Genomic DNA, 10841 nt, shown 5'->3' with positions numbered 1-10841 from the left:
ATAATAATAATACATGAAGTGCAAAAACTGAGTAAAATCCTTTTTATTTCTTTTACAATTAAGCTAGCAAGTTCAGCAGCCCACGTTTTTCGGTTTTTGTTTTTTTTGGCTCATGCAGAAAATTTGATGTATGCTCAGGAAGTAAAGGCTCATGGGACATTTCATATAATGATAAAATATGAGCATTTGTGGTCTTAGAAAGTGTGACAAATCTATGTGTGTGCTTAAATCTAATCTTTATGTCTCTTGTAGTTAACTTGTATTTCATGTTTAATTTTAATATAATTCAAAGATAAAGTAAGCACAAATAGTGAAAACTATCTGCACTACAGTTGCTTATATAATCATTGGGGTGACTGTAGGTGGAAATGCTGTGTTTCTACACGGGATGATAAGAAATTACAACCTAGAAACAGGGCAACTGCAGGCTGGCCAAATCAAATGGCTTGGAGGGCCAATTTTGGTCAATGGTCCCACTTTTGGCACCTCTAGACTTAAAACATAAGTCATTGCATTAAATGGTTATGGATTTTATTTTGACAGGTTGCTTCTGCTAGTGGAAATGGGCAGCTTTGTGTCAAAAAAAAAAAAAGCTAAAGCTCTTATTTTGTCTTGAAACTTCTGGGACAATAATGGCAACATGTTTGAAAGAAGTGTTATTGGTGAATTCTCGAGCTGTGGAGGAAGACATTGATGATCTTGATGAAAACAAGGAAGAGAGCAAATTTGCAGACAACAGGAGTAAAAGGGGTGAAATACGGTTATACATGACCGAAACAGAAACCAAGAAAGACAGAGACAAAACATTAGATTGTTTATTGCCAGTGGCAAACAAACCTTAGTGGTAAAACTAAATTTATATTTGCACATGATAGAAGCAAACAAGTACTCCCAGCAGAATAACTCTCTAATACAGACAAAAAAAAAAACATGCTTGTAACATGAACATAAAAAAGGTAAGATAATTTTAGGTTCATCGTCAACAAGATGGCAGGATGGCAGCATAACCTGAAGTGTTTTTCAACTTCAGATCATCTGTTGAAAATTTCTGTATTTTTTCATGTCGCAGGGTTAAAAAAACAAAACAAAACAAAAAAATAAAATAAAAATAAAAACAATTCCTTTTTTTCCCAGTATTGTGCAGCCAGTGCAGATGGATTCGGATGCAGTCGTTCAAGAAAAAGGTGTGGATCCATCAGGGATGACGACATGGAAGGTGAATGCTAACTGGTTAAAGTTAGCTATCATCAGAAGAAACGCAGCAAGCAACCCTAAACCTACACAGCTACTTGCTTCACTAGATTCATTTACTGCTAAAAGAAACAGTCCTAAAAGCAATATAAACTTTTCATCAAACTATGTTCACTCCATCTTAAACCATATTAGGCATTAATGTTTTATTAGGCTGGCCACTGCCTTCCTACACAGCTCCGCTCAATTCTAGTTTCTCTTCACTGCTCCGTCTGGGATTTCTCCCATAGAGACGGGTTTCTTTGGGAGCATTTCATTCGGGCCAATCAGAGAACAGAACGTTGATTTTCCGCAGTGTCTGCTTGTAGTTTATTTCACCTGGGCCAATCAGCAAACAGAAGGAGGAGTTTTGAACTACGTCGATTTTCTGCGCAGTGTCTGCTAGTTAGTTTAGCATGCGGCAGTGGAGGAAGTGAATGAAGCCAGTCTGTGTTGATAAGGCTTCCAAATTAAAATAAATTTGTCTGACAAAGCAGCAGCTCTCATTTACAGTCGTCTCGTTTGGCTCGGTATATTTCTCCTCTCAGTAGGGCTGTTTACAGCACATGCGATTTCAGGTTAGCTTCTTAGCTTAGCCTCCTTCACAACGACATACATCGCAGCCAACCGATCCAATCATTTTAAACTTCAGCAGAGGCCACGCCTCCAGCAACAATCGCTTCTCTATATCCGAGAGTCCAGACCCTCGTACGAAGCAAAGTGAAGGACAAGGGTCTGGTTTTTACCAGGCAAGTGGTTTATATACTACAAAAAGATTTCTCTGGGTTAAGAAAATATCTATGAATGCATTGGTGAAAAAACAATATGCAGTGAAAGTCATGCCCCTTGAAGGAAGCTTTGCGTGCCAAAGTTTTAAACAAAGATATTGTGCAATCTGTTAAGACTAAGTATGTGCTGGGGGATGACTCAAGCTACAACCACACCAAACTTTAGCTCAACATCTGTAAAACTGACTGAGTGATAGTTATTTTGCAGTTGTTTTGGCTGATTATTTGTGATGGCCATCTTGAATTAATTTGAGTTTTGTTCAGAAATGTCTAGAATTGAGAAATCCTTTACAAACAAATGAACACAGAGGCAATAATTACAAGACTGCATGCCTCAATAAAATGTGGGTGATAATTAACCATTTAGGGCTGCAGAAGGAGGGCAAAAACACACAAATCACTACATTAAAGTGTATCAATAAAGAATAAGAAGTTTCTTAGAATTTCTAACCTCTCATATTTCTTGTTTGTAGTAGCAAGATAATCTGAAATCATGAGATTATCGGCCAACAAAAGCAGTCAAAAGTCACCAACTAACTAACCAACAGTAATTTCAGAACTGCAGAAGACAGCCACACTGTTGTCACACTGCCCTTAAACCATGCTAAACATCCACAGACATTTTCAAACAATGTCACAGGAGAACCGAATGGCCTGAAACCCAAGCTCCCTGTTCATATGATAAAAATGTCTGCATTTAATTTTGTCTAGTCCATAGAACAAAAGTCTCCCGGGGAGGGGGGGGCGGGGACTTGTGCATGGGCACTGCTGACACACGAATGATGGAATGCAATAAGCTGTGCAGGGGGTTCCACACACATTAAAACTAGCAATAAGTCAGCTGAACTGGCCTCCAGAGGAGCGATTTCACAATGCAGCRTCCTGACTTGACTTAACTAAATGACTCGAACCCAACAAACAGGAAGTGATGCACCGCCTGTCACCCGGTATGACTTTTTAAGGCGAATGAACCCAACTCTTCGATGACGAGATCACAGTTGGAAAATATCATCCTCAAATATGAACTTGATAAAAAAGTTTACACGACAGTTAACGTGGGTGTTAACTTATTTATTTTGTTTGTGGTGTCTATGCCAGTGTATCAAATCATCAGCTCACACACTTTGTGATTTTACCGATTCTTGGCAGAAAACAGCTGAACCTTATGGTTCTGATTAAACTCGAGATCAATACAGCCCTCTGCTCACTCCCTGAAAAAGCACTGCAGGTTTGAGTAAAAGATTGCCAGAGTTAAAGCAATTTTTACACTCAGTAACCTTAATGCTGAGTTCAAGCATTTTTCTTTGACCTCCTTTTGGTCCAAATACCTCACCACCTGCAATAGTCAAAAATATTAGGGAGTGCAGTGCATACCAAAGTGTTTGCTTCCCTGAGTGCAAACATGGCTGACGTGCCAACTAATTGTACTCACAAAGCACAACTCTTGTTTGGATGTGACATGACACAGCAGGATAAAACCTGATGAGAAGGCGACAGATACACTGTGATTTTTTTTAATGAACTGTGGTTTTCTTTATGCAAATTAGGATAAATGAAAAAATAAAAAACATCAGCATTGGCTGAAGCATTCAAAAGACTTTAAAGCCATTTAGTTTGATTATCTTTGAGAGTTTATAATGCTATTATTGGAAAAGATGTGGGTAGTGTTGTTGGGTAACAGAACAAAACGTGTTCAACTTGATTCAGAGGCCCAACAATTTAATGCCACAATAAACTTGTTTTGCCAAGTCGATTATTCATCATATTTAAGTGCGCGGCAAAAAAATTACAACCCTTGCATTTTTATGCTACTCAAACCTATAAATTTATAGCRCATTAGTAAAACTCCTTATTACTGTCCATCTACAACAAGTCCAAGCTTTTTTTCCCCCAGATCAATCTTTAATTACAGAGCATTTTATAAAAACTAGATATTTTACCCTGTTTGTACTGAGGTTTTTGATCCAACACACACCTCTATCACACCAGACCTTTAAAATAGCTCATATAAAACAGCATTTTCTTGTTTTACTAAGCACTCAAAGTTAATTTAAAGCTTTATATAAAGAATCAAACTGACCATTAGGTTTTTAATATTAAAGCAGATATTTACAGCTTATTAAAAACTGACATGGCAGTTATCTAAGATATCCTAATTTTAAAAAATATGCCAAAACAGCACTGATTGGGATTATCTACAATGAAATGCCAGTCAAAAAAGCATGGACATACAAGGGACTGTCAATACAGTTTTTTTTTATATAAAATTTCTCCTTTATGCTGCCAGCATGACTATAGAGAAGCAATGACAGAGTGAATAAACGTGTAGATAACCTGGTTCAGTGTAGATGAAGCCAGCGGAAAAGCACAGCTCGGTTTTTTCCCCCCTCTTAAGTCGGCCGGTAAACCTTTGACGTTATTCTGCCAGTCAGACATGATGTTACCGACCACACAGTGTCGGAACCGACCGCAAAACAACAAAAAGTTCAACCACAGGCTAAAGCATATACGTCTTCAGCCACGTCGGTGTTCAAAAACTTTAGTTTGACATTTATTTCGCGTCCACATGAGCTGAAACCACGTCCTCCCTCCCGGCCTTTCCAACAACTCATTCAAGCGAGTCACTTCCGGTCTCCACCGTTAAGTTTTTAGCTTGCCCCCCAGCTGCTAGTTGGCTACGTCTATTGACCTGCACATCTAAAATCGGCCCGTGCATTACATCATAGCCCGATAAATGTTTTTCCATTGCGGTTTGGTTAAACATATAATGGCCCGGGTTAAATCTGTGACGGTGAGGTCCAACTCCACCCAGCTTCGGTTTGAAGTTGCAGCAGTCAACCGTGCTTCCTGGTTCGCCGCACTTGCTGCGAGGCTGAACGAGTTTACAAACGGTGAACAAAAAGTGCTAGCTAAAAGCGCTAATGTTACCTGCTTTTGGTTGCTGGTCGCCTTTCAGAGAAGGTGGCTATCAACAACCGGAGGGCTCAGTCAGCGTCGCCGCGAGTCAAACTTCTTTTCCCGTCGAGAGCAGCTTCGCAGAGAGTTCGGACTACACTACAAGGCTCGTTTCCTCCCTCTGCTTCAGTCAGTCTCTCTCTTTTTTTTTTTTTTTTTTTTACCCGCCCTCTTCTACCGGCTGCTTACTGGCTCGCTTTGACTTCACTCAGTTCCTAGACCGCTTCAGGCTGAAAGCCGGGGTGCGGTCCAGGAGGAGGCGGAGACAGGCCATGGTGTCTGGACCAATCATTGCCGCTGTTTTATAAACCACAGTCTTTGGACCAATCACGTTCCGAGAAGGCGGGCAGATGTAGATGATTGACAGAGCTGCATTGCAAGGCAAACAGCACAGTGGGAGAAAACTGAACTTGAAAGAGTTGAGAGGAGGGTGGAGAGAGGGGTTGCCGATGAATGCGTGTTTAATTAGCGTGGTATGTGCATGCTAAGGGTTTTTTATGACCATATAAGTACCAGTCAGTCACAGGTTGGGTAGCTCCATTCAGGGTCTCCCTTCATGTGCCAGCCGATGCTGGCTTTGAAAACCAGTAGCGGTGATGTTTCCAGCTGTTTTGTACTATCMCTGCTGCCAGCGATTAGACTGATCTCACCATACTGTTGTTCTTATCAGTACAGTTTATAATGCTGTCATTGGAAAGTCAAATCATTATTTTCTTAAACTTCAGGAAAATCTCTTGTAGTGGTTCAACCATGTCTGGTAAAATAAATAATGTATGGAATGTAATAATCCTTTGTATGTCTTAGTGAGAAAATTCCAGTGCAAGACAAATAAAGGATTATTATTATTATTATTTTACTCTATGCACATTCAAAGGTGGTACAATAACAGCGTACCTCTTCATGATATATGGGATGGATAAGTTGCTTTCTGGCTTGTGACAGTAGGTCAAAGGTCAGCAGCGCAGGAGAGACAGTGGCCCAGAGGATGATTCAGTGTCTGTTCAGCTCATGAGCTTGAAACGTGTCATCATGAAGAACTTAAACAAATAGTGACTTTTCTAATAAGAATGATACCATCCCACCCTGCTGGCTCCTAATTGCATTTTGAGGATTTAAATATTCCATAAAAAGTCACTTAATGTAATTTTGACAAACTATAGACGTATATTTTGAAGTCTAAATGAATGTGTTCAGTCACTTTGAAGTGGGCTTCAGGGGAAAAGTTATGAACRATTTATGTCCTACCACTTGCAGATAGCGCTTTGAACTGTCCCAAATAAGAAAAACAGACCTTTAGCTCGTCAGTACAGTTCAGAAGAGCTACAGCTAGCCGTAGCTACTCTTTGCTTTTGCAAATACCCATAAAATTACACGTAAACAACCATGTAAATTAAAATTAACGATGGTGGAAATGTTTACAAAATGGCATTTGCATGAGGCATTTCTAAAAGTTGACAAATCTGTTTTAAGAAGTCAAAAATCCCATTTGGTCTTCAAACTAGCTGTTAACTTGTTAATCCAGTCTGACCGAAACTTTTTCTCAAGTATTGGGTCATTCAAAAAGCTATCTACAACAGGTAAGATATTAACTGTRCACCTGTTTGATTGTTAGAATAATTCAGTGTGAGGAAATCTACATGGAGTCATAGTTTTGTACCAATCACTGTTAAAGTGCCGCACAGTTATTTAACGTATTGTAAACAGTGAAACTGGAAAACCTGCTTTCATGAGCAGACATGTCAACAACGTCTGAGAACCGCTGCAGGTGATAATCTGATTGATGCAACAGGGGAAAACAGGCCAAATCAATCCTGACATTTATTTTCTTCTCTACTAAAAGGAATGTCTCGTAGCTGTGAACGATGATTATCACGAAAAAAATAGCATTAGAAAACTTGTGTCTGAAACAGATTTCTACAATTTGATAGACAGATAAAAGAAGTCTGTGGTGAGAAAGAAGAGATGATGATGGAAACTGATAATGGAGTCGTAAAAGTCTTGCAGAGACAGAGAGCCAAAGTTCACACAGAAGAGAAAGTTACAGTATGAACGTGTTTGCTGAAGGCACAAAGTGAGCGTCAGCAATGAAATGTTAAATTATTTTAAAGTGAAGTGCTGAAAATTTACATCTGTTTAGATCAACCCAAACAGCATGTCAAAATATTTCAGTGTAGCATGTCCCAGGTGTTTTTTAACCTGTTCTTTGTTGTCAAACCAAAGATTCACTTCAAAAGATTTCAAAAAAAGGTTTAGATTTTCGTAATACTTTTATTCAAAGTGTTGTGCAAGTCCAAAAAGACATGTGTGCAAAAAGAGATTGAGGTTGTTACCATTGCGTTAAAAAAAGTAGACTGAAAGCAAACACGTTTCCTGTTTCACAAAACAAGCAATGATTTAAAAAGCAATAAATAAAAGAGCATTTGAAATGCGATGAAAAAAAACAATAGTTTTACAGTCTAGTTTGTAAAACATAATACTGTATATATAAAGCTAACACTCAAATGTCCACTTATTTAATTTACGGTGAAAATTCTGTGCTGAGCGCTAAATGCTGAAATTTGCTGATGAAGCTGACAAGATCTTAAAGATRGAGGTGAAATATTGTCAAACGTTAGAAGAAGCAAAAGGCTAGCAAGAAGAGGGATGAGATAGCTAAAAGCTAAAGTAGCAAAAGAGTGGTTAAACATAGCAATTGACCAACACAAGCTGAAGCATCGGTCAGCTTAAATTAGCGACTAGCAAAAAAAAAATCAAATAATTTAAAATGGCAACGGTCAGCCTAAAGTAGTAGAAGGTTAAAATTATCAAGAAGCGAGCTAGAACTTGAAAAAGGCTAGCTAAAAGTAGGTAAAAACTGAAAGCAGCATAAAAAGACAGAACTAGATGAAGTATCCTGTTGAAGCAGATTTCAAAGAGAACATTATTTGTAAATTAAGGGAAATATCTCGAAAAATACAAATRTTACTAAATGAATGAGCCAAACAGTTTTCAGTCCAACTCAAATATATTTTATCTCCAAGAAGAAATGAATTTATGACGTTTCATTAGGTAGAATAAAAATGAGTCTCTAGCCACTCTGTCCTTTCTGGGTCACTGTTCCCAGCTCCCAGCAGTCACTTTAAGAGGTGTGGTAATTCAACAACAGTGGGGAAAATGTAAATAATGACAGTTACCACATTAATAACAGCTCGGTATCAAAAGATAAATTATTGCAGTTTGATGGCCACAAACAAAAGTGATTTTATGCAGCGTTCAGTGCTAGCATCTATTTGTTGAATGTGTTTTTTTTTTAAAGATTCACCAGCTGGAACATTTCATTCAGGAGCCCCACCTGTACAACAACTGCTTCCAGACACTTCCATGGAGCGATCTAATAGTTTTTATTGTATCATGTTTGCAACTAACCACAGGGAGTTGTGTTGTCTCCAGATTGTCACAGATCGTTGATCCAAAGTTGAAGTTGTTCAGATTCATTCCAGATCAAATCTGTTTCAAAGAGGTTTAACAATCAAAAGACAGACAGAAGATCTCAAGCTTTTGTTTTCAGTGATTGCACAAAGTTGTCTTTATTGACAGGTTGAGATTGACCGAGCCCTGAAACTCGATCATTTGGTTATTCATCAAACTACTGACATGACTGGGTTTGCAAAAACAATGACATTGCAGATTTAAAGAAGCTTCTCTTTATGAAAGATTTGATGAGCTGTTAGCTTAACACCGATGCATATCAATGTAAATCTGCTAAAAGGCACTTCGGAAATCATTAGTGACWGTTGCCAATAATAGAAGGTTGCGACACCAGAGAAGATGAAGAAAACAGAAATCCTTACATTTACTCAGACAATTACTGAACTGCAGACATGACAAACATCAGCTGTTTTGTATTTAAATATCACAAGAAAGAATTGCAGCACAGTAAATAAACATCTCCTTTTTATTTTTGGACTGTGACGTGCGGTTCTGTGGGAAAGTTAAAAACAACTGTTGTCGATTACGCTTTGAATAATCTCAATTTGGAGAAACAGTTGAAATCTGATCTGACTGATGAGTTAATGGCTAGTCCAAACACAGCCAAGATCAAAGATAACTGACTTAAAGCAACTCCAGTCCCCAAAATTTCATAATTTAATATTAAAAATGTTTGCACTACAGCCAATTGTGCATCACCATTTTTGACATAGAATCCTATGGTTATTTGCAAGTTTAAACAGCATCTGCAGCTAGCTATAGCACTCTTGGCTAAAATGTCACAACTTTATTTTTTTTTTTTGCAATAACAATTGTATAATTACAAATTTGTGATAGTACAAAAGTTTAAAAGCTGTGTTGGCACAAGTCACTACAAGTTTTTGAAAATAGTTCTAAGACAACAAAACTCACTTTAGCCTTTATTAGCTCGTCAACTCAGTACAAACTGACTCACTTTAAAAAGAGGATTTTGTCATCTTAAAACAACTCCAGGCACTTCACATGAATCCTATTTTTAAAATCTTGGCATTACATATCCACGGAAAGTACTAGCTTCTACTGCTGCCATTTCCCCACACAAACATCCCTGACTTCTGTGCAAAAAAAAAAAAGACAATGTGAAGATTTCAGAAATAGCGTTTAGAATCACTTTGACATAAAAAAAAAACCTCAGGTCGTAAACTATAAATCTATATTCAAAGGGGTATCTGCAACAGGTAAGATATTGACAGTTAATGGTTTTTACACCTCCTTATTAAAGTGAATAAAAACCTACATTTTTCTGCTCCTCAGTGACACACATGCAAAATATTTAAGCACTGCTTTCAAAGATACAGATACAGATAAAAATCTTTTGCAAGAAGAAACACTTTCTGATCTCAATCTGTGGTTTTAAGTGAAAAGATCGTCGCACTGAGTCTTGAACTTCAAAGAGGTATGCCAGCAGTTCTGCTCAGACAAACAAACACGTGACCTCTGTTTTGTCTTCTCGCTGCCAGATAACAGACAGGAAAAACAAGCTCCGACACAAACAGTGCAGGGAACATGTGCGTTAAACTACACACTCATTGCACCACACAATAAAAAGTCACAACTGTTTCCCCCTCAAGAGTTACTTTAAATCACTGGACATTCCCTGGCAAATTCCTTAAATTCCATTTTCAACACAAAGTGTGATTTACGCTCACCGTGTGTGTCGGTAACAGAGGAATGTGTCTGAGTGTTTTCCTTTACATTCAGCTGCTTGCCTGGCACTCCATGTATGGAGAGGAAAGCACAGATGACACCAGTGACTGCTTTGGAAAAATCARTAACCCCTGATTCCTGCCCCAAAATGAACAAGAAGCAGAGAAAATTTAATCTGAGAGGTCAAAGGTGAAACTGTTTTTGTGAGTGGGACCAGATGCTGGAAAAAAACAAAAAGAGGAAAATGGGGGTAGGGGGGGGGGGGAAAAATCAAAAACAAGCTGTCAAAATAAAGTTTCCAAGCATTTCACAGTAGAAGTGACGAAACAGAAGAGAAAGAGATGCCTGGTTAAAATGAAGGCATGAATGACCAAATATGGAGTCTTCTGACCTCACCACGTTCCTCCCTCTGCTTCCTGTCTCCCTCTCCTTTTTCCTCCCGAGCTTGGTTGTAACAGCAGCAGGGTGTGTCTGTAATTCAGGGTGTGTGAATCCATTATATAGTCCACTCAGTCGGAAAGAAACCCATTCACAACGACGAGCACACTGCACTGATCACCCATAACGCTCGCTGTTTAAGTCGTGTGTGTGTTCATGCGTGACTGTTTGAGGGAGAGCAGGCGTCTGAGTTCTTCTTGTGTGGAGCTCAGATCCGTGTCAGATCTGGGAGTTAATGGGCTGACCCAGATCCTGAAGCTGCAACGTCCAAGCTGA

General features: G+C 38.7%; 1 protein-coding gene and 1 long non-coding RNA gene across 3 annotated transcripts in view; both read right to left on the bottom strand.

Annotated features, from left to right (window-relative positions):
• LOC106517850 (myosin-9) overlaps window positions 1-5123 on the bottom strand; it is a 38326-nt gene extending 33203 nt beyond the window's left edge. The window contains exon 1 of one of the 2 annotated variants that reach the window (XM_014008883.1): window positions 4947-5123. The gene's annotated coding sequence lies outside the window, so the exon portion shown is untranslated. The remainder of the gene's footprint in view (window positions 1-4946) is intronic. The other variant, XM_014008884.1, reaches the window with a different exon arrangement.
• A 3255-nt stretch (window positions 5124-8378) lies between these two features.
• Window positions 8379-10529, bottom strand: LOC106517849 (uncharacterized). The gene is made up of 3 exons (XR_001310256.1): window positions 10519-10529; window positions 10130-10347; window positions 8379-8459 (listed from the first exon to the last, which is right to left on the bottom strand). It is a non-coding gene; the product is annotated as an uncharacterized LOC106517849 (long non-coding RNA).
• Between the last annotated feature and the right edge of the window lie 312 nt (window positions 10530-10841).

The sequence above is a fragment of the Austrofundulus limnaeus genome, unplaced genomic scaffold (assembly GCF_001266775.1).
Source record: "Austrofundulus limnaeus strain Quisiro unplaced genomic scaffold, Austrofundulus_limnaeus-1.0 Scaffold53, whole genome shotgun sequence".
Lineage (NCBI taxonomy): Eukaryota > Metazoa > Chordata > Actinopteri > Cyprinodontiformes > Rivulidae > Austrofundulus > Austrofundulus limnaeus.
This window is presented reverse-complemented; position numbering and strand designations above follow the sequence as displayed.